Consider the following 22,515-nt stretch of genomic DNA (forward strand, 5'->3'; position numbering starts at 1 on the left):
TCCGCGACCAATCAGCACAGTAGTGTTTAACTTTGGCCGCAAGATCAGTGCTTGGTCGCGGGCCAAGTCCGCAACCAATCAACGATTTGTGCGGCACATTTAAATAGCGGCCGCGACCAATTGGACCCGCAGCGCCGCTCCCCGGTCCTCCCTTCACGCCCTAGCCGCATGGATGTCAGCATTTGTGTTAAAAATCGCTGATTGGTCGCTGGCGCTGCCCGCAACCAATCACCGATTTCGGCGCCAAATTTAAATATCGGCCGCGACCAATCACCGATCTTGGCTCCACATTTAAACACCGCTGTACTGATTGGTCGCGGACGCTATTTAAATGTGCCGCCCAAATCGGTGATTGGTCGCGCACAGCGTCGGCGACCAATCAGCACAGTGGTGTTTAACTTTAGCGCCAACATCACTGATTGGTCGCGCTCTCCGCACGCGACCAATCAGCGAATCGTATTGGTGAGGAGCGGGGAGCGGAATCGTATTAGTGAGGACCGGGGAGCGCCGCTGCCTGTGCGGATACTTCCACTCCGAGAAGCCGAGAGCGGTGTTTAAATGTGGAGCCAAGATCGGTGATTGGTCGCGGCCGATATTTAAATTTGGCGCCCAAATCGGTGATTGGTCGCGGGCAGCGCCAGCGACCAATCAGCGATTTTTAACACAAATGTCCGGACCTTTGTAACACCATGCGGATACTGTGGGGACATCAGCGGCTAGGGTGTGAAGGGAGGACCGGGGAGCGGCGCTGCGGGTCGGGATACTTCTGCTGCGAGCAGTCGCTCATCTCTCGGCTTCTTGCAGTGGAAGTATCCGCACAGGCAGCGGCGCTCCCCGGTCCTCACCAATACGATTCGCTGATTGGTGAAGAGCTGGAAGGCAGCAACGAGACGAGAGGGGGCTCACGGGGAAAGAAAGGGTTAACGTCCGGCCCCGGCAGGCAGCGCTGACAAGGGGCGATGGATGCTATATGCTGGGAAACCTTCCATCATGGGGACATTCTGCATCTGGGGGTCTTCAGGGGAACTCGTCAAGATCCTGAGGCCCCAAAGGACGAGAGGCTGAAATACAGATTCAGTGCAGGTATAACACACGGACGCCCTGCAAAGGCTACGGGGATTTAGGGTTACTGCAGGGTAATGGGGGGGTTTTCAGGAATGATTGACTAATAAGGGGTTAAGCACATATGTGCTGCTCAGCGAGAGCTCATTGATGGGAATAGCTGATTTTTCAGGGCAAATTCAATATTGGAGCCCATTAGTGACCTGTCCACCTTTCCAAGTTGTACACAATTTTAATTTATTTTATCTTTTTACATAAGACTTTAAAATGCTGATTACTCACAGCCACCACTAGGGGGAGCTCAGTGCATACAACACACCACAGGCGCCCTCTAGTGGTGACCGCAGGCAGCATGAAGCTCATTATATACAGCAGGTGCCCTCCAGTGGTGGCTGCAGCTAGCGCAGAGTTCAGTGCATACAACATACCGTAGGCGCCCTCTAGTGGTGGCTGCTGGCAACGCAGAGCTCTGTCCATACAACAGCGCAGGCAATGCAGAGCTCAGCGCATACACCACAGGCGCCCTCTAGTGGAGGCTGCTGGCAGCGCAGATCTCAGTGCATACACCACAGGCACCCTCTAGTGGAGGCTGCTGACAGCGCAGATCTCAGTGCATACACCACAGGTGCCCTCTAGTGGAGGCTGCTGGCAGCGCAGATCTCAGTGCATACACCACAGGCGCCCTCTAGTGGAGGCTGCTGGCAGCGCAGATCTCAGTGCATACACCACAGGCGCCCTCTAGTGGAGGCTGCTGACAGCGCAGATCTCAGTGCATACAACACATCACAGGCACCCTCTAGTGGTGGCTGCTGGCAGCGCAGAGCTCAGTGCATACACCACAGGCGCCCTCTAGTGGTGGCTGCTGACAGCGCAGAGCACAGTGCATACACCATACCACAGGCGCCCTCTAGTGGTGGCTGCTGGCAGCGCAGAGCACAGTGCATACACCATACCACAGGCGCCCTCTAGTGGTGACTGCTGGCAGCGCAGATCTCTGTGCATACACCACAGGCTCCCTCTAGTGGTGGCTGCTGGCAGCGCAGAGCACAGTGCATACACCATACCACAGGCGCCCTCTAGTGGTGACTGCTGGCAGCGCAGATCTCTGTGCATACACCACAGGCGCCCTCTAGTGGTGACTGCTGGCAGCGCAGATCTCAGTGCATACACCACAGGCGCCCTCTAGTGGTGGCTGCTGGCAGCGCAGATCTCAGTGCATACACCACAGGCGTCCTCTAGTGGAGGCTGCTGGCAGTGCAGATCTCAGTGCATATGTAGCACCCTGAGGATTCGGCTGCTACAGGAGTATTGCACCTCAACCCAGAGGTGTGATATTCCACTCCCGGGTAAGGAAGGAGTGTGGAACTGAGCTCAGATAGACTGCATGCACTACATACATCCCATTCCAGAGGAGCAGGCCGACGGCACTCCCACTTAGAAATGTGCAGGTGCGACCGAGCCTGTTCCTGGCTGGAGTGGGAGGGGGGAGGAACATCCCATGTAGTGTAGGGGCAGATAGGGGGAGCAGTCTGGGTAGTGGTAGGAGCTCATTGGGTGCTGGTCACCTGAGCTCACACATAGAGGGATATATAAGGTGGGCACCATCTAGGATCAGGGTCAGACGCAGAGAGTAAGTCTGCTGCAGAGGAAGTCAGCCTGCAGCAAGGGAGCAGAACAGACCTGAGCCTGAAGAGTGAGAGAGTGGAGTACAGAAAGACCCAGAGGGGGACAAAGAAGGGACCCAAGAACCCAAATAAGAACACCGGGTGAGGAGTCAGCAGAAGGGTACCGGAACCCAAGCTGGTGGGGGCAAAGACATTCCCCAGCCAGAGACCGGAGACCGTGGGCAGTGTCTGTCACGGTCACCCACTACATTCACCCTGAAGGCACACCACATGGAGGGTCAGGGAACCTGAGGCCAAAGGTTGCCCAACAGAAGGCCCGAGGGAGCTGGATTTAGGTGAATCACTGGTGGGGACGGCTGAAGGAAGGACAGAGGGAGAGCTCAGGGCCACGCTCCGGACTTGTTTGGGGGTTGGCCGGATCCAGGACCTGGTGGACGCAGCACGGCTCGGGAGGTCACTTGGAGCTAGAGTGACCAGGAACATCTGCAGTAAGTAAAGACCCTTAACTGCACTACCCGAGTCTGTCATCATTGCCGGCTGCACCGTACCACCACAACCCCCATCCTCTGCGCCTGTCCCCTCTGAGGCTATACCCCTCCCGTTGGGGGTTATCCCACCAAGCTGCACATCCACCATCAGCCTCAGCGGACCCTGCTGCAGCGGCGGCCACGGTGACCGCGTTACAACGGGTGGCGTAGTCGACACAACGAACTTTAATAACATCAGTAAAGACTGCCACATAACCCTGAGCTTGACGCCCTGGGCACGGGACCGGGTCACAGCCGCTCGGAGACTACAACCCCCCCCATCTGATCCGGTGCCGGGTATTCCCCTCACAAAGGAATATGTCCCAGGGGGCGCGTCAACTTTGGCGTAGTCGGCAGGATTACGTGCCCGCAACACCCGGGTACTGCGTGCCTGAAGAAAAGTGCAAGTTTACCTCAGAAAGAAGACTCCTGCCGGTTCCGGAGGGTCCACGCCATCGGACTCCATCACCAGTCGTTTCCCGCCGATTGTCCGCCATTTCCAGCTTGTTCCCGCCATCTGCAGAGTTTCCCGCCACTGGGCGACGCTTCCCGCCAAAACCGCAGATTTCCCGCCTTGGAAGAGCAGCGGACGCCATTATGGGCGTGCCAAAGGAGGGCAAGAGGCCACATCCCATCGTGGGCCGGGACAGAAAATGGCGCCAAAAGTGGAAACCGCCCCCACCAACAGAGACTGTGATGCTGGAGGTGTCTGTCAGCGTGAAAGAACTCCCCCTGGAGCTGACAGTCACCGAGTTGCCCCGGGACCGCCCTCGAAGTGGGAGGAGACGAAAGAAAAGAGCAAAGATGGGTGTCGCTTGGAGCAGTGTAGAACGAGCGCACCCGGAGGCAAGAGGTCTAATGAGGAGTAGCGGAGAAGCTCACCCGGAGTCGAGGAGAGAAAGAGTGGACCCGGGAATGGAGCGGCAGCAGAGCAGCACCGGCCCGCTGGCCAGGAGCCTGCTGGAGGAAGAAGGAGGAGAGCAGAGCAGCACCGGCCCGCTGGCCAGGAGCCTGCCGGAAGCAGAGCAGAGCAGCACCGACCCGATGGTCAGGAGCCTGCTGGAGTCAACAACCCCGCTAGGCTTAGCGGAGATCCTGGCGCAGCTTCCCCGAGATCGGGAGTGCGCGCGGAGTGCCCTGGAGGGCCTCGCGGGAAGGATGGCCCGAGTGCAGAGGGAGATCCTGGCGGAGTGGGGCCGGGAGATGGCCCAGCAAGCTGGAATCCGTCCACGGAACCCGCTCCCTTGGAAGAAGACACCGACTACCTCTGCGGATGACGCGGGAGGACCCAAGGCCGGAGACGGCGCAGAAGAGGGAGCGAGACGCATGGCAGCAGGTAAGGGGGATGCCTATACCCCATACCGGAAGACCGCTTACCTGCCCCAGCTCCCCGTCGCAGAGCCCGAAGGTCCCCCGGCCGTACCCGAGACCGCCATGACATCGCCACCGACTAGGCCCCGACCGGAAGCCGCCGTCGCGACCCCGATGACGTCACACATCGTGACCCGGAGCGTGGCGCCGGAAGAGGAGCCTCCGGCCTGGTCACAGGGCCTAGCATTTCCGGGCGCCGCATCCAAAGCAGAGCCATCTACCTCCGCGGAGCCTCCGGCCTGGTCGCAAGGCCAGGTAACCCAGGGCGCCGCCGTCCTAACGGTGCCCTTCACCTTCCAGGTGCCCCAGGCCTGGCCGCAAGGCCTGGGCAACCCGGGCGCCATCACCACCGCGCCCGCGCCCGCAATACCAAGGGTGCCACACCTGGGGGAGGACCTCTTCGGCCAGCTCACATGGCCGGACGGGCGGCCCTTCATCTGGCCCGAAGGGTACCCTGAGCTAGAGCGGCAGCAAAGACTAGGGCCCTTGTGTGAGCCCCTGATCCCGGCTCCAAAGCCCGTGACTCGGGTCTCGCCTCCCCTAGAAGAGGCTCAATTTGCGTGGGACCCCAAGGGAGAAGATCTGATGGGGTTCACCGGAGAGACTCGGGCAGCTGCAGCAGCGCGCACAGAGTGTTGCCGTCAACAGCTGGCAGAGTTCAAGAGAGAGCGGGAGGAGAGGCAGGCCAAAGAGCAATGGGCCCAGACCCGCAGCGCGGAGCAAAAGAGTCGGACCAGAAGGGACCCCCGTGCAGCAGATCGTCCCCGTACCATCGGGACGGTAATAAAGTTTAATGCGCAGCATGGGTGGGGCTTCATAAGGGACCGGAACACCATGGGTGACGTCTTCGTTACACGACGGGACGTCGAGTCCCACCTGCCAGAGGGTCACAAAGGCCGTGACCTCTACGTCGGTGATGAGGTAACGTTCACCCGGCACAAGTGTGCCAAGGGACCTTACGCCCTCCACGTGCATCGCTTGACGGAGGAGGAGTTGCGGTGCGAGGAGGAGGAGCAAGAGGACCCGGACGGGTCTGAAGAAACCACCAGCCGTAAGATAAGAGCAGGAGGCAGACGCCGTTGAGTGCGGCAGAGCAGGAGACTGTATATAGTTGCCTGTCGGGGCACAGTGAATCGGAACTGAAACTGAAACTGGAACTGTTGTTGCTGCTAAAATAGTCCCCGTTGGGACCAGCGAACTGTTACCTGTAACCCTTTCCATACCAGGCTGAGGACTGTGAGCAGCCATCCCTTTCCCTTTACCTGGCCGGGGACTGAGAACGGCCAAAACTCCCTGTACATAGTTGCGCTTGCTAAAGCGCCCCCTACCGGTTTTTATAGGAAAAACCATTTTTCTAAAAGACTGTCGCACTCTACCTGGTCACGAGTTGCACGGTGACCAGAGGAACAGAAGAGAGAAAGAGACGACGAGAATGTTGTTTACCTGAAAAAGTTTATATATATATTTATATAGTATTTCGTATAATATTTAATATGTTTTACATGTTTATAAAATGTTGTATGTTTTGGTGTTTTTTGTCTTTGCAGCCCGAGGACGTGCTGTGATTTACCAGGGGGGAATGTAGCACCCTGAGGATTCGGCTGCTACAGGAGTATTGCACCTCAACCCAGAGGTGTGATATTCCACTCCCGGGTAAGGAAGGAGTGTGGAACTGAGCTCAGATAGACTGCATGCACTACATACATCCCATTCCAGAGGAGCAGGCCGACGGCACTCCCACTTAGAAATGTGCAGGTGCGACCGAGCCTGTTCCTGGCTGGAGTGGGAGGGGGGAGGAACATCCCATGTAGTGTAGGGGCAGATAGGGGGAGCAGTCTGGGTAGTGGTAGGAGCTCATTGGGTGCTGGTCACCTGAGCTCACACATAGAGGGATATATAAGGTGGGCACCATCTAGGATCAGGGTCAGACGCAGAGAGTAAGTCTGCTGCAGAGGAAGTCAGCCTGCAGCAAGGGAGCAGAACAGACCTGAGCCTGAAGAGTGAGAGAGTGGAGTACAGAAAGACCCAGAGGGGGACAAAGAAGGGACCCAAGAACCCAAATAAGAACACCGGGTGAGGAGTCAGCAGAAGGGTACCGGAACCCAAGCTGGTGGGGGCAAAGACATTCCCCAGCCAGAGACCGGAGACCGTGGGCAGTGTCTGTCACGGTCACCCACTACATTCACCCTGAAGGCACACCACATGGAGGGTCAGGGAACCTGAGGCCAAAGGTTGCCCAACAGAAGGCCCGAGGGAGCTGGATTTAGGTGAATCACTGGTGGGGACGGCTGAAGGAAGGACAGAGGGAGAGCTCAGGGCCACGCTCCGGACTTGTTTGGGGGTTGGCCGGATCCAGGACCTGGTGGACGCAGCACGGCTCGGGAGGTCACTTGGAGCTAGAGTGACCAGGAACATCTGCAGTAAGTAAAGACCCTTAACTGCACTACCCGAGTCTGTCATCATTGCCGGCTGCACCGTACCACCACAACCCCCATCCTCTGCGCCTGTCCCCTCTGAGGCTATACCCCTCCCGTTGGGGGTTATCCCACCAAGCTGCACATCCACCATCAGCCTCAGCGGACCCTGCTGCAGCGGCGGCCACGGTGACCGCGTTACAACGGGTGGCGTAGTCGACACAACGAACTTTAATAACATCAGTAAAGACTGCCACATAACCCTGAGCTTGACGCCCTGGGCACGGGACCGGGTCACAGCCGCTCGGAGACTACAACCCCCCCCATCTGATCCGGTGCCGGGTATTCCCCTCACAAAGGAATATGTCCCAGGGGGCGCGTCACATACACCACAGGCGCCCTCTAGTGGTGGCTGCTGGCAGCGCAGATCTCAGGGCATTCACCACAGGCATCCTCTAGTGGAGGCTGCTGGCAGCGCAGAGCTCAGTGCATACACCACAGGCATCCTCTAGTGGTTACTGCAGGCAGTGCGGAGCTCAGTACATACAACAGGCGTCCTCTAATGGTGACCGCTGGCTGCATGGAGCTCAGTACATAACGAAAGTGCCCTCCAGTGGTGGCAGCAGCCAGCGCAGAGTTCAGTGCATACAACATACCGCAGGCGCCCTCTAGTGGTGGCTGCTGGCAGCGCAGAGCTCTGTCCATACAACAGCACAGGAAAGGCACAGCTCAGTGCATACAACAGCACAGGTGCCCTCTAGTGGTGGCTGATGGTGGTATGGAGCTCAGTGCATTCAACATACCACAGGTGCCCTCTAGTGGTGGCTGCTGGCAGTGCAGATCTCAGTGCATACACCACAGGTGCCCTCTAGTGGAGACTGCTGGCAGCGCACAGCTCAGTGCATACACCACAGGCGCCCTCTAGTGGAGACTTCTGGCAGAGCAGAGCTCAGTGCATACACCACAGGTGCCCTCTAGTGGAGGCTGCTGGCAGTGCAGATCTCAGTGCATACACCACAGGTGCCCTCTAGTGGAGGCTGGTGACAGTGCAGATCTCAGTGCATACACCACAGGTGCCCTCTAGTGGAGGCTGCTGGCAGTGCAGATCTCAGTGCATACACCACAGGTGCCCTCTAGTGGAGGCTGCTGGCAGCGCAGAGCTCAGTGCATACACCACAGGCGCCCTCTAGTGGAGACTGCTGGCAGCGCAGAGCTCAGTGCATACACCACAGGTGCCCTCTAGTGGAGGCTGCTGCCAGCGCAGAGCTCAGTGCATACACCACTGGTGCCCTCTAGTGGTGGCTGCTGGCAGCACCTTAATTCTTGTATTAGAAGACAGACTTTAGACATAGTAAATAAATTGGTGCAGATTCCTGAACATTCACATCACACTGAACCACATGATCAGAAACTGGCACCTGAGATTTTTCTTGCTTCCAGGCTGAAAGTTGAGTACCAGGGGCCCCTAATGTTACAGCCCACCCCTCCATAGCTCTGATCACTGCTCTGCTGAAGGGGATGGGTGGTCTCATTTCTGCAGGGAGAAGTGCAGCTGCTGGCAGCAAAGTCCAACACCCGACCTGTATAGCGCCTTATAATAGGAGCTGTATACGATACCTGCGCCCCCCAAATGCAGAGCGGAAACCATCTGCACGGCCCTGTCCTGTGACCAGCCTGATCCCCACCGTCCACAATCTCTACAGTCTGGATCTAAATGTCTGGCCATTAATCCCTACAGCTCATAGTATCATTTGCAGGGGCAAATTCTATCCCTCCGTTCAGTTTCTGGGAAAGCTGAGTGATGAGCAATATGGCCGCCCTGACTGCTCCCACATAGGTGCACTGAGCGATACACAGAGCCGATCAGCCATCTCCCATGGTAAATGTATGGCGGCCGTATTCTGCCCTCATCCAGCTCATTGGACGCGATATAGAAAAGCGACGCCTTCATAGAAAACAACGGAAATTACATAATGTATTAGTGCAAGTCAGACTAAAGTCAAGGAGCTGTCCGGGCATGCTGGGAGTTGTAGTTTCACAACAACCAGAGACCGTTGCCCTGTGACTTACCCTTATACGGCAACAAGGCGTAGTGCAGCATCATACAGGTAAAATCTATAGGAAATGCTGTTATCACCTCCAGAGCAGCAATCGCAAGTCTGCCAGATTCCTCCTAGCTTCTCAGGCTTCGTGAACCCCCCCCTCCGCCCTGCGGCCCACCCCTGGTGGTCTCACATAGCGCATGCTCTGCTGCGGGGCATTGGGGGAGGTGCAGTGTTTCCACCAGATCACACAGGACAGATTATTCCATATGATTATTATTATTATAAACCATTTCTCATATTTGTTACATATTTTACATGGTACAAGATCAGACAAATCAGACTGATGAGAGAAGAGATAAGAAACTTTCCCCACTACCCTCTCCTGCCCGCTACAGACGGCTGATACCAGAGAGGCAACAGCACATTTCGGATTTGCCCTGACCTATAGTGGAGGAGAAACCGTTGCTGTTTGCGATGGCGCTGAGCTACCTGCGCGTGGTACAGAATAGGGCAGACCGAGGGGAACGCATGGGACCTTTACCCTTCCACCAGTCTTGAGGGGGCGCCCACTACCCTGGTACCCAACACAAAGGTGCCCCCTCCTCCATGACGCTTCTCATGCGCGTTCATCTTCTGAACAGATCATGAAATGCCCCCGAGTGGGCGCACATAGAATAGAATTAAAAATCCCAAACAAGTGCGAAAAAAAACACAAAACACAAAAGTGCAGGCGCAGCCAAATTATGTTTAACCCCTTTCATGTCCACCAATCGTAGTGGCAAAGAACGGGTTAAATCACAGCACTCTGAATTAGTGTTGGCCGCCACGAGGAGCGATGAGGAGGCGACACTTATCGAAAAGGATCCAGGTCATGTGAGCGACTTACTGCCCTGGCCCCTCCCCCTGATTGCAGGCCCCGCCCCATGATCACTTGCCCCTCCCCCTGATTGCCGGCTCCTCCCCCTGACCGCAGGCCCCTCCTTTATCTAGTATAATACACTCTGTAGTACACAGATTTTGAACGACACAAGGAATAAGAGTTGTCAAATTTGAGCAGGTCGAGCCCCCGGCCGGGGTACTGGTGGCTGCCGGCGTCCACCTCTTCGTGACGATCCCGCCTGTAGACCGGCACAATCTCCTCCAGCTGAGGCTTGTTGGCGTCTTTTCGGCTTTCTCTTCGTTGTTGGGATTCTCTGTAAAGAACAGACACAAGTCAGGAGTGAGTCCAGGATATCAGAGTGGGACAAGTCATGGGCGCGGAGCTAAAACAGAAGCATAAAGGGGTCTTCCGGGAATAATCCGGAAACAAGCAGTCTTACAGAAATCCCGCAGAGAGAGTACAGGGCGACTCATGCTGATCTGATCCGTTTTTGGTGCGGTTTTTCCTCCATCTTCGCTGGGTAAAATTGCAAAGTGCTTGTAAACACCAGGAACTTTACATTTCACTCTTTATTAAAAAGTATCTCTGTTGTCAAATATGGAGGTATTCTTAATTCTATAGTTTACAGCTGGTTGCCTAGGATACCGGCCACCTCTACAAACTATCAGTGGTGACTGGTTTCCTTGGCAAGGAGAGCACGCTCGCAAGCTTTTTACTTTAAAGTGTGAATGAGCCTCTCTGACGCTAGATGCGGCCCGTTTTCCCTCTGCAGAGGCACAGCTCCTCCACTACTGGCATTGGGGAGAGGATAAATTAGGCAGCGACTCAACCATCCCGCCAGTCTGATAGGTCAATCTTAACCTACGGAAAGCAAGAGAGACCACAGTAACGCCCCAGAGAGCACATTGTTGGTTTTTGATCTCCTGCAGAGGTGAACATCCATGACCAGTTGGTGCTTCTCCAGAAGCCTCCGACCTCCTCGGAACAAGGGGGTGGGACGCTGCTTCTCAAGAGGCCCCGACCTCGTCCGGATGAGGGGGTGAGACGCTGCTTCTCGAAAGGCCCCCTACCTCGTCCGGATGAGGGGGTGAGACGCTGCTTCTCGAAAGGCCCCCTACCTCGTCCGGATGAGGTGGTGAGACGCTGCTTCTCAACAGGCCCCCAACCTGCTCAGGACGAGGGGGTGAGACGCTGCTTCAATAGGACCCCCAGAACTCTTCAGGGCGAGGGGGTGAGACCCCCTAACTCCTCAGGACGAAAGGGTGAGATGCTGCTTCTAGAGAGACCCCCCGACCTCCTCAGGACGAAGGGGTGAGATGCTGCTTCTCAAGAGGCCCCAACCTCCTCAAATCAAAGGGGTGAGACGCTGCTTCTCGAGAGGCCCCAACCTCCTCAAGACGAGGGGGTGAGACACTGCTTCTTGAGAGGCCCCAACCTCCTTAAGACGAGGGGGTAAGACACTGCTTCTCGAGAGGCCCCAACCTCCTTAAAACGAGGGGGTAAGATGCTGCTTCTCGAGAGACCCCCGACCTCTTCAGGAAGAGGGGGTGAGATGCAGTGAAGACCTGCTACAGTATTTATTGTACAGGAATGAAGTATGAAAATTGTACAAAGTACCTTCGTCCTCGTCCTCGCTGGACTCGCTGACGTGCACGCTCACAGCCGTGTTTGGGGAGTCTGTCCATTCAAAGTAAACCCCAAAACCAATGTCAAAGTTATCTGTGGCAAACTCCCAGAAAAGATAGGAGCCCTCCTCGTGTGTGGGGACCCGGACTGTGACCACCTCTCCTCTTCCGACGGTGATGACTGAATCCGCGTCCTGCCGGATCTTCTCTTTGAAGTCTTTAATTTGGGGTCTTGTCCACATGGATGGGGCAGCAATGACCGGCGTGGACTCTGTAGAGAGAAGGAAGTGGAAAAATAATGAGCAAACATAAACCATTAGCCAATGTCCAGGTATCGTCTGTTTGTCCACCCAACAGACCCCAACCCCACTGGGGTCAATAGGACGCACCTTTAGGCGCGTTCTCCAGCAGGTCTTCCAGCGGGGTCGGCCTCCAGTTCTTTCTCAGCATTGTCTATGTGTGGGTGGGTTTGTCCATTGACCGAGGGGGCTTCTCCGGAGCCGGTGATGCTTCCCATGTTCATCTTGGATGGAGAACTGACAGGGGAGCTGGTTCCAGCCGAAAGTGCCTCCTGCTGTTTCTGTAAGGCCGAGAGGGTAAGGAGAGGGTAACACCACGCCATTTATGAGCATTCTTCATTTCTTGTATGCTGCAAAGCAAAACTGCAGTGTAAAGCATGAGGGGAAGAACAAAGAAGCTTAACTTCTAATGAGGCAGCGTTTCAGACAACCACAGGCTCCAATAGACGCTGCACACAAATCCCACTGTCTTCCACTTATAAACGCTGCATCTAATCAACCAGCTACTCAGCGCACCGCCATCATCAAGAGCAAGACTCAGCCGCGCAATTTTTTTATTTTTTTCTTACTAAAAACAATTAGTTAATTAGTTCAGGTTCCAGGGAGCGTAAAGTGCAGGGTTTATTTTCTACATCAAAACCTGCAATAGCAATCTACTCTGATTATCTTATTTTTACAGGTGTTTTTACCCCATTTATTGTTGAAGATCTGAAGGTTTTATTAATTCTGTACAAGAAGCGAGGGCATTTTTTCATGCATTTTTTCGGCTCCACAGGAAAAAATAAACAAACCAAAAAAACACAAATTTCAGCAACGTCTTTAGATGCACAGCGGCCAGGAGTTTTCCGGGAAGCACAAGAAGTTTCCTCAAACTTTTAAACCAGTGTTTCCAAAACTCCAGTCCTCACGGCCCCCACAGGTCATGTTTCAGGATCTCCTTCGTATTACACAGGTGAGAGAATTCCTGATGCCTTGATAGTATTACACAGGTGATGGAAATACTAAGGAAATCCTGAAAACATGACCTATGGGGGCCGTGAGGACTGGAGTTTGGGAAACACCGTTTTAAACACAGGGGATTTTCTGCAAAAAAAACCAAACCCTGCAGCATTTATGCTACGTGGGAACATGGTCCGACAGGTAAATGCAGCTCAGAGCAGCGAGGCTCGGGGGTCTGTGCGCTGCGTCTACCTGTTGCTGAGCGAGCTGCACTTGGTACAGCTGCTGCATGTACTGCTGGTAGTGCTGTTCCTGCAGCTGCCGGATCAGGAGCTGCTGTTGCTCGAAGTTCCCCGGGTACTGCTGCGCTGCGTACTGCTGAAACTGCACCGCTGTCTGCGAGTTCAGGGCGGCCATGATCTGCTGGCTGCAAAAAAAAAATAGAATTAAGATTTGAAACACAAATGCACGGTCCTGCCCTAATGACTGCTGCACCCACCATTGCCTGTGGCCGGCAGAGCTTTAGTAATTTTCCATTAAAATGAATGTGACAGGGCTCCGTGGACCCCATTGTTGGTGACCCCAGCGCATGTACCCTCCAACCGGTCACCAGCATTGCATACAACAGACTGCTCCTTGCACTATGGCTCATACTACGAGGGTCCTGAATGAGTGACCCACCCAAAAATATCCTTTAAGAAAGATGAGTGACTTCCGATGGGAGTACTTACTTCTGCTGTTCCATTCTAAACCGTTCATCCTCCGCTCGCATCCTCTCTTCCTCCTCTCTCCGCAGCCTCTGCTCCTCTTCTTTCCTCCGCTTCTCCTCCTCTCGCAGCAGCCGCTGCCGCTCCTCCTCTTCCCGCCGTCTCCGCTCCTTCTCTTCTCTCCAGTAAAGTCAGCAGATGACGCTTTACACTGAACTATGTCGGACATGATTTTTGCAGCAGCGTCAACCGTTCTCACTTCCTGGGACTTAAAGCAGAAGTCCGGTCCATGATCCCTCCGGTCTTACATACCGACTGCTCCGTAAATCCATAATCACTGACTCCAGCTATACTGCAATTAGTACTGGAGTAGGAGGTAACCTGAAAGATGCCTCATGTCCTGTCAGTCTCATACTGCTGTTTTGTCCCCCATGCTTTACACTGCAGGTTGGATTCTATGTATCAAACTTAGTCAAAGTTTAAGAACTGCTGCGGCTTTAAGTTAGTGATATGATAGGGATTTGATACCACTTAAGGCAGTTGGAAATTTTACAAAATTGACCCATAAAAAACAAATATTTCTCGCCTGATGACTCCTTCGCTTCTCCCGTGCTCACACTCTGGCGGCCATCACTTTTTTTCCTGCAGCGATGATGTTGTATAATCCATGTGACTGCTGCAGTCGATCACTGGTTTCTACGGTCTCATGCTGTACATGCCAGTGATTGGCTGCAGCAATCTGATAGAGTGACGTGACGTTATCCCTGCAGGAAACAGAAAGCTCCTTTAAACTAACAGACAACCCCTTTAAGTGTGGAAAAACGTGACCCAGATGTCGATCATCATCTATCTTGTGAGATAGCGACTGCCGCTAACCTCTGCTATAGACTGGAGCAGAAAGATTTGCAGGACCCAGGTCCGGCATCCATAGAAAACCGCTGCAAACCATCTCCTATCTATCAGCATCACCAGCGCCTCTTCTGGTAGAGTTGGGGTGGGTTCACTGCACAATCTGCAGAGCGGTCCCTTTAAGAACGTCTCCAGTAACTATTAGTGCTGGATTTGTTTTCAGGTACCTGTCTGCAGGTTGTGCGTCACCTTGCCGCTCAGCCCCACTCACTTTAATAGTACTGAGCTGCAATACCAGGCACAGCCTGTGGACACGTGTGGCGCTGTTTCTGGAGGAAACCAGCAGTTACCGTGCCCCACCGATGCCGGATGTACGGATTGTAGGGATTAGTACCTTTTTCTCTCCTGCTCTTCTTTCTCTATTTTATGGGATGTGACGTATGTGGAGAAGAGGTGGCAGCATCTGTTCAGGAGGGTGATAAACTCCGTCATGGCTTCCTGCTTGCTCAGGTTGCCCAGGGCCGCCCATTCTTTCCTGTGAGAAAGACGACAGTGTGTGAACGACACTCAGAGGGAGCAAAGGCTTCTATGAAGAGGTTAGAAACGCGTCGTCGTTCAGTTTTATGCAAGAAACAGTCTGCAGTTTTCTATTAAACTTTGCATTTCAATTCCTATTTTTTTTTTTTGGACACATCAGATCGATGCATGCCCATGATGGAAAATCTGTTGCCGTTTTGCGTACACAGCTCCCATAAATGCTCATGGTAATGAGGTTCACCCTGCAGTCACTGACGGCTACTTTAGTGGTGAAAAATATACAATGGCAGGATCAGACTACATATGTAGTGTAGTCTGTAACCATGGAGACACACAGATCTGCATCAGTGCTGTGTATACAAAACGGTAAGAAAACGTTAGGCTATTTACAAAGTGGCTACTTTTTTATAGGAATGTGATACAGTGAAACAAACCACACGACGTTCGTTACCTCCTATCGTTGCCCAGGACATCGAAGAAGCCGACTTCGGGGCACGTGTCGGGGTTGTACGGTCCCAGGAGGACTTGTTTGTACACAGCCACCAGCCTCAGCTTCTCCTCGTAGGTTGGATGGAAAGCCTTCCCGTCCTTCTCTGTAAAAAAATACAGAAGGAAAATGGTTAGGAGACCCATCACATGTACCAAACTGCGTGTGCCGCCATATAATGCTCCACAAAAACTGTAATAAGACAGTGATAGGACCACTAAAGCCACCTGACCCCAGTGTGCAGTAATCAGACCCTGCAATACTGAGTAATATCTGTGCACAACACATAATACAATCCACTTTCCAGTAATTGGACCCAGAACGATAAAATTCAATTCTTACAGGGTGATTCCTTAAATACCTTGTAAAAGTCCCTGAGCTCCCCTGATTCTGCAGCTCTTTTCCGTTTTTCGCTGCGTCGCTCCATTGCAGAGATATTCACATTTGCGTCTTTTGGAGCACTGCATGTGAAATCTCTGCTTGTAGTGCAACGGGCTGTTTCTTCTCTGCTTCCACAGATCAGGAGAAGATCTAGTAGTCGAGCATGTGATCATTGGCAGCGTCTTGGAGGGAGGGCTGAAAGTGCGCACTCCCAAATAAGACTGAAAAAATGCAAAGTTGGACTGCAAAGCAGAGATTTCACATACTGCACTCCGAAAGCAACAAATGTGAGTATCTCTGCAATGGAGCGACGCAGTGCAAAACGGCAAAAAAGCAGCAGGGTTCAGGAGAGCTCAGGGATTTTTACCAGATATGTAACTAAATTTTTTGAGGCCGAGTGACAAAACCAAAAATATTTTTATATGCATCTCCAAAAGTACAGCCTAGTTTCCCTGCAGCCACATTAAATGTTGTGATACTGTACTTTGTGCCAAATGATAAAGGCAGCTCAGCTAAACCTGACTGTATGAATACAGTAGCCACCAAAAGTTTAGCATTTTTTTTTTAAATTGTGATTGCTTCTGTTTGGTTGTTGTGAGGCCATTTTTCTGGTGATTTTAGTTAACTGGAAGCAAATGATTGTCAGCTATCAGGACAAAAATTGTGTTGGACATTGTTTTATCCCTTTATGTGTTAGTTTTCAACATTTGCTGGGCCAAATGTTTTGCATATTTTGTTATGGGCAGTCGAATTTTGCCTAAATTTTTTTTTTTGCGTTTTAAGGTTAAAAACATGGCAGAGACAAAGCCAAATTTATCACCAGATGTCAGGAAGCTTATTATTCTGGGAGTGAAGTCAGGGAAAAGCCATAAAGAGGCAGCTATGGAATTCACCTGTTCTCAGAGTCAAGTGTCAGGTATATTAAAGAAAGAAAAAGAAGGTTCTGGAACAGCCGGCAAACCTAGAAGTGGACGACCAAGGAGAACTTCCTCCAGAGTTGATCACATTATAAAGAAAAAGTCAGTATCTGATGTCCACAAAATGAACAAAGAATATGGGGTCAAAGTGAGTCGCGACGACTAAGCAGTAGGGCTGAATGCACGAGTTCCAGTCAAGAAGCCTTTCATCTCTGCAAAGAACCGGAAGGTCCAACTTGTGTTTGCCAAAGAACACGGCCAACGGAAAGAGACAGATTGGTCTAAGGTGTTGGGGTCGGTTGAATCCAAGTTCAATCTGTTTGGTAGTGATGGCAGCACTGTATATACTGCAGAGTTGGAAAACGTAATGATGTAAGGTACCAAACGCCTACAGTGAAACATGGTGGTGGCAATCTCATGGTTTTGGGCTGCTTTTCTGCATCTGCCATTGGCCCTTGGCATAGAATTGATGGAAATATGAATGCTACCATGAACAAGGATACAGTTGTGCTCAAAAGTTTACATACCCCAGCAGAATTTTTCCTTTCTTGGTCTTGTTTCAGAGAATATGAATGATATTCAAAAGCATTTTGGTTACAATTAAGGTCTTGTATGATGACAACTTCATGCACTTTCAATTCCTCACCAGGGAAATTACATCACAACAACCAGACAGAAGTTATCACATTTTAAAAAAAAAAAAGCAAAACTTTTGGACTCTATAGTATAATCTATATGTGCGCTGTATCGGCCATAGTATCAGAGATAATGCGGTGTCTGACTATCTGTATGATCTGAATCTAAGTGAAGGAGGCAGGAAACATTTCCGTAAGAACGGTCCAGTCACGCTAAAATTCACAACGGAACTTTAATCATTGCAAAATGGAATTTTCTGAACTTTCTAACACTGTTTGATGTACAATACAAAGTTATATTGTGGCACCGTGATAGCCAGAAAAATCGATGTAAATACTTGTATGCCAAAAATGACAAAAGTATTCTCGGAGTGATACCTTTATTGGCTAACCAGAAATTATATATATATATATGCAAGCTTTCAGAGCACAGAGGCTCCTTCTTCAGGCAAGATTACAAATGAATTCATGAGACAAAAGGCACAGCATTTGAGAGATGTTACAACAAGACATTTGTTCATGAGGTGTAAGTTGTGATGTCTCCTACAGATAAGTTAGGGAGAGCAAATTAGTTGTTTTTTTTTTTTTTTGCAAAATGAGAGGCCTTGGGAATGTTTAATTATCTGGAGGTGTGAATTGTGTCCATGTAGTGAGTCATAAAGCCAGGTGTTATATTTAGTTCTGTTGTCAGTGAATTGAACATCCTTATCAATTTGAATTCCCAAATTTTTCTTTCTCTGTTGCCCTTGAAGTGACCTTTTAGTATTAAAACTTTTAGATCTTTCATACAGTGTCCCCGGCCAGAGAAATGTTTTCCCACAGGTGTGTCCTGTTCATTCTTAATTGTGTGTCTGTGTAAATTCATTCTTGTTTGCAGTTTTTGCATCGTTTCTCCAATATAAACTCCTTCCGGACACCTTGTACATTGTATTGTAGCACCCTGAGGATTCGGCTGCTACAGGGGTATTGCACCTCAACCCAGAGGTGTGATATTCCACTCCCGGGTAAGGATGGAGTGTGGAACTGAGCTCGGTAGGCTGCATGCACTACACACATCCCATTTCCGAGGAGCAGACCAACGGTACTCCCATTTAGAAATGTGCAGGTACGACCGAGTCTGTTCCTGGCTGGAGTGGGAGGGGGGTGGTACATCCCAAGTAGTGTAGGGGCAGATAGGGGGAGCAGCCTGGGTAAAGATAGGAGCTCATTGGGTGCTGGTCACCTGAGCTCACACATAGAGGGTGTATATAAGGTGGGCACCAACTAAGAACAGGGTCAGATGCAGAGAACAAGTCAGCAAGCAGAGGAGAAGAGAGACCCAGAGTGAGAGAGGAGAAGAGAGACCCAGAGGGGGAAACAGAAAAGAGGACTCCAAGAACCCAACTTAAATCCCCGGGTGAAGAGTCGGCACAGGGTACCGGATCCCAAACTGGCGGGGGCAGAAAACACACCCTAGCCAGAGACCGGAGGCCGTGGGCAGCATCTGCCACGGCCACCCATCACATCCACCCCGAAGGCACACCACATGAAGGGTCAGGGAACCCAAGGCCAAGGGTGTCCCAACAGAAGGCCCGAGGGAGCTGGACCTAGGTGGATCACTGGTGGGGACGGCCGGAGAACGGGACAGAAGGAGAGCTCAGGGCCACGCTCCGGACTTGTTTGGGGGTTGGCTGGATCCAGGACCTGGTGGACGCAGCACGGCTCGGGTGGTCACTCGAAGCTGGAGTGACCAGTACAACATCTGCAGTAAGTAAACACCCTTAACTGCACAACCCGACTCTGTCTTCATTGCCGTCTGCACCGCACCACCACAACCCCCATCCTCTGCACCTGTCCCCCCTGAGGCTATACCCCTCCCGTTGGGGGTTATCTCACCAAGCTGCGCACCCACCATCAGCCTCAGCGGACCCTGCTGCAGCGGCGGCCACAGTGACCGCATCACAACGGGTGGCGTAGTCGACACAAAAGAACTCTTAATAACATCTGTAGGACTGCCACATAACACTGAGTTTGACGCCCTGGGCACGGGCCGGGTCACAGCCGCTCGGAGACTACAACCCCCCATCTGATCCGGTGCCGGGTATTCCCCTCAAAAAGGAATATGTCCCAGGGGGCGCGTCAACTTTGGCGTAGTCGGCAGGATTACGTGCCCACAACAACCGGGTATTGCGTGCCTGAAGAAAAGTGCAAGTTTACCTCAGAAAGAAGTCTCCTGCCGGTTCCGGAGGGTCCCCGCCATCGGACCCCATCACAGGTCGTTTCCCGCCGATTGTCCGCCATTTCCAGCTTGTTCCCGCCATCTGCAGAGTTTCCCGCCACTGGGCGACGCTTCCCGCCAAATCCGCAGATTTCCTGCCTTGGAAGAGCAGCGGACGCCATTATGGGCGTGCCAAAGGAGGGCAAGAGGCCGCCTCCCATCGTGGGCCAGGACCGAAAATGGCGCCAAAAGTGGAAACCGCCCCCACCAATAGAGACTGTGATGCTAGAGGTGTCTGTCAGCGTGAAAGAACTGCCCCTGGAGCTGACAGTCACCAAATGGCCCCGGGACCGCCCTCGAGGTGGGAGGAGACGAGAGGAGAGAACAAAGATGGGTGCCGCCTGGAGGAATCTAGAGCGAGCGCACCCGGAGGCAAGAAGCCTGGAGAAGAATATCGGAGGAGCTTACCCGGAGATGGCGAGAAAGCAGAGCAGCACCGGCCCGTTGGCCAGGAGCCTGCTAGAAACAGAGGAGGGAGAGCAGAGCAGCACCGGCCCGCTGGCCAGGAGCCTGCTGGAGACGACTGTAGGAGAGCAGAGCAGCACCGACCCGTTGGTCAGGAGCCTGCTGGAAACAACGACCCCACTAGGACTAGTGGAGGTCCTAGCACAGCTCCCCCGAGACCGGGAGTGTGCACAGACCGCTCTGGAGGGCCTCGCAAGGAGGATGGCCCGGGTGCAGCGAGAGACGTTGGCGGAGTGGAGCCGTGAGATGGCCCAGCAGACCGAGACCTGTCAGCGGAGCACGCCACCCGAGACGAGGAGACAGACCGCCTCTGAGGATGGCGCGGGAGGATTGAAGGCCGGAGACGGCGCCGAGAAGGGAGCCGAACGAGTGGAGGCAGGTAAAGGGGACGTCTATACCCCAAACCGGGAAACCGCGTACCTGCCCCAGCTCCCCGTCGCAGAGCCCGAAGTCTATCCTGCCGTGCCCGTCGCTGCAACGTCACCGCCGCAGACTAGGCCTCAAACGGGAGCCGCGACCCCTGTGACGTCACACGCCTCGACCCTGAGCGTGACCAAGCAGGAAGTACCACCAGCCTGGTCGCAAGGTCTAGTACCCCCGGGCGCCGCAATACCAACAGCGCCCCCTACCTCCGCGGAGCCCCCGGCCTGGTCGCAGGGCCAAGTAGCCCAGGGCGCCGCCGTCCTTACGGTGCCCTTTACCTTCCAGATACCCCAGGCCTGGCCGCAAGGCCCGGGCAACCCGGGCGCTAACACCACCGCGCCCATAAGACCAAGAGTGCCGCATCTGGGAGAGGACCTGTACGCCCAGCATACGTGCCCGGATGGGCAGCCATTTATATGGCCACCGGAGTTCCACCATCCCCGACTCCGGAGAGAGAGACCCCTGGATGAACCCCTGATCCCGGCTCCAAAGCCCGTAAAGAGGATCTCGCCCCCGCTAGCAGAAGCGCAGTTTGAGTGGGACCCCACCGGAGAAGATCTTATGGGATTCACTCAAGAGACTCGGGCAGCTGCAGCGGAGCGTGCTGAGTGCTGTCGCCAACAGCTCGAGGACTTCGAGAGGGAGCGGAGAGAGAGGCGGGTCCGGGAACAGCAAGCTCAAATAAGGAGCACGGAGCAGAAGAGCCGGGCCAGGAGAGACCCCCGTGCAGCGCATAGTCCCCGCACCACCGGGACTGTGATAAAGTTTAACCTGCAGCATGGGTGGGGCTTCATCCGAGACCACCACACCCTAGGCGACGTCTTCGTGACCAGGAGAGACGTTGAGTCCCACCTACCGGAGGGACACAGAGGTCGTGACCTTTACATCGGGGACGAGGTCACCTTCACCCGGCACAAGTGTGCCAAAGGTCCCTACGCCCTCCATGTGCATCGCCTGACGGAGGAAGAGCTGCGGTGTGAGGAGGAAGAGCAAGAGGACCCGGACGGGTCTGAAACTAGAGCCAAAGGTAACCAAAAAGTAAGAGCAGGAGGACGCCGTCGCTAAGGACAGCGAAGCAGAAGCTGTATATAGTTGCCCGTCGGGGCACAGTAAACTGAAACCGTAAACAGTAAACTGAAACTGAAACTGTTGCTAATATAGTCCCCGTTGGGACCAGCATGTGTGAACTGTTACCCGTATTTCCTTAATCCCACTGACCGAGGACTGAGAGCGGTCATTCCTCCCCAATACCTGGCCGAGGACTGAGAGCGGCCATAATCCCTGTAAATAGTTGCGCGTCCTAAAGCGCCCCCTACCGGTTTTATAGGAAAACCAGTTTTCCAGAGAGACTGTCGCACTTTACCCGGTCACACGTTGCACAGTGACCGGAGGAGGAGCCAGAGGCGACGAGAAAGTTTTATATAAAGAGTGTTATGATGCTGCTAATTAATGTTTTATATGTTTTATATGTTTATGAAAAAAAATTTGTATGTTTTTGGTGTTATGTCTTACAGCCCGAGGACGTGCTGTGATTTACCAGGGGGGAATGTAGCACCCTGAGGATTTGGCTGCTACAGGGGTATTGCACCTCAACCCAGAGGTGTGATATTCCACTCCCGGGTAAGGATGGAGTGTGGAACTGAGCTCGGTAGGCTGCATGCACTACACACATCCCATTTCCGAGGAGCAGACCAACGGTACTCCCACTTAGAAATGTGCAGGTACGACCGAGTCTGTTCCTGGCTGGAGTGGGAGGGGGGTGGTACATCCCAAGTAGTGTAGGGGCAGATAGGGGGAGCAGCCTGGGTAAAGATAGGAGCTCATTGGGTGCTGGTCACCTGAGCTCACACATAGAGGGTGTATATAAGGTGGGCACCAACTAAGAACAGGGTCAGATGCAGAGAACAAGTCAGCAAGCAGAGGAGAAGAGAGACCCAGAGTGAGAGAGGAGAAGAGAGACCCAGAGGGGGAAACAGAAAAGAGGACTCCAAGAACCCAACTTAAATCCCCGGGTGAAGAGTCGGCACAGGGTACCGGATCCCAAACTGGCGGGGGCAGAAAACACACCCT

The 22,515-nt window shown here is 53.3% G+C and overlaps 1 pseudogene; it reads right to left on the minus strand.

Moving 5' to 3' along the window:
• Positions 1–10,026: 10,026 nt before the first annotated feature.
• On the minus strand, positions 10,027–15,477 carry LOC141240290 (Golgi resident protein GCP60-like; annotated as a pseudogene).
• Between the last annotated feature and the right edge of the window lie 7,038 nt (positions 15,478–22,515).

Source organism: Phyllobates terribilis, unplaced genomic scaffold (genome assembly GCF_046119375.1).
Source record: "Phyllobates terribilis strain yellow unplaced genomic scaffold, ASM4611937v1 Scaffold_809__1_contigs__length_643957, whole genome shotgun sequence".
NCBI classification, from domain to species: domain Eukaryota; kingdom Metazoa; phylum Chordata; class Amphibia; order Anura; family Dendrobatidae; genus Phyllobates; species Phyllobates terribilis.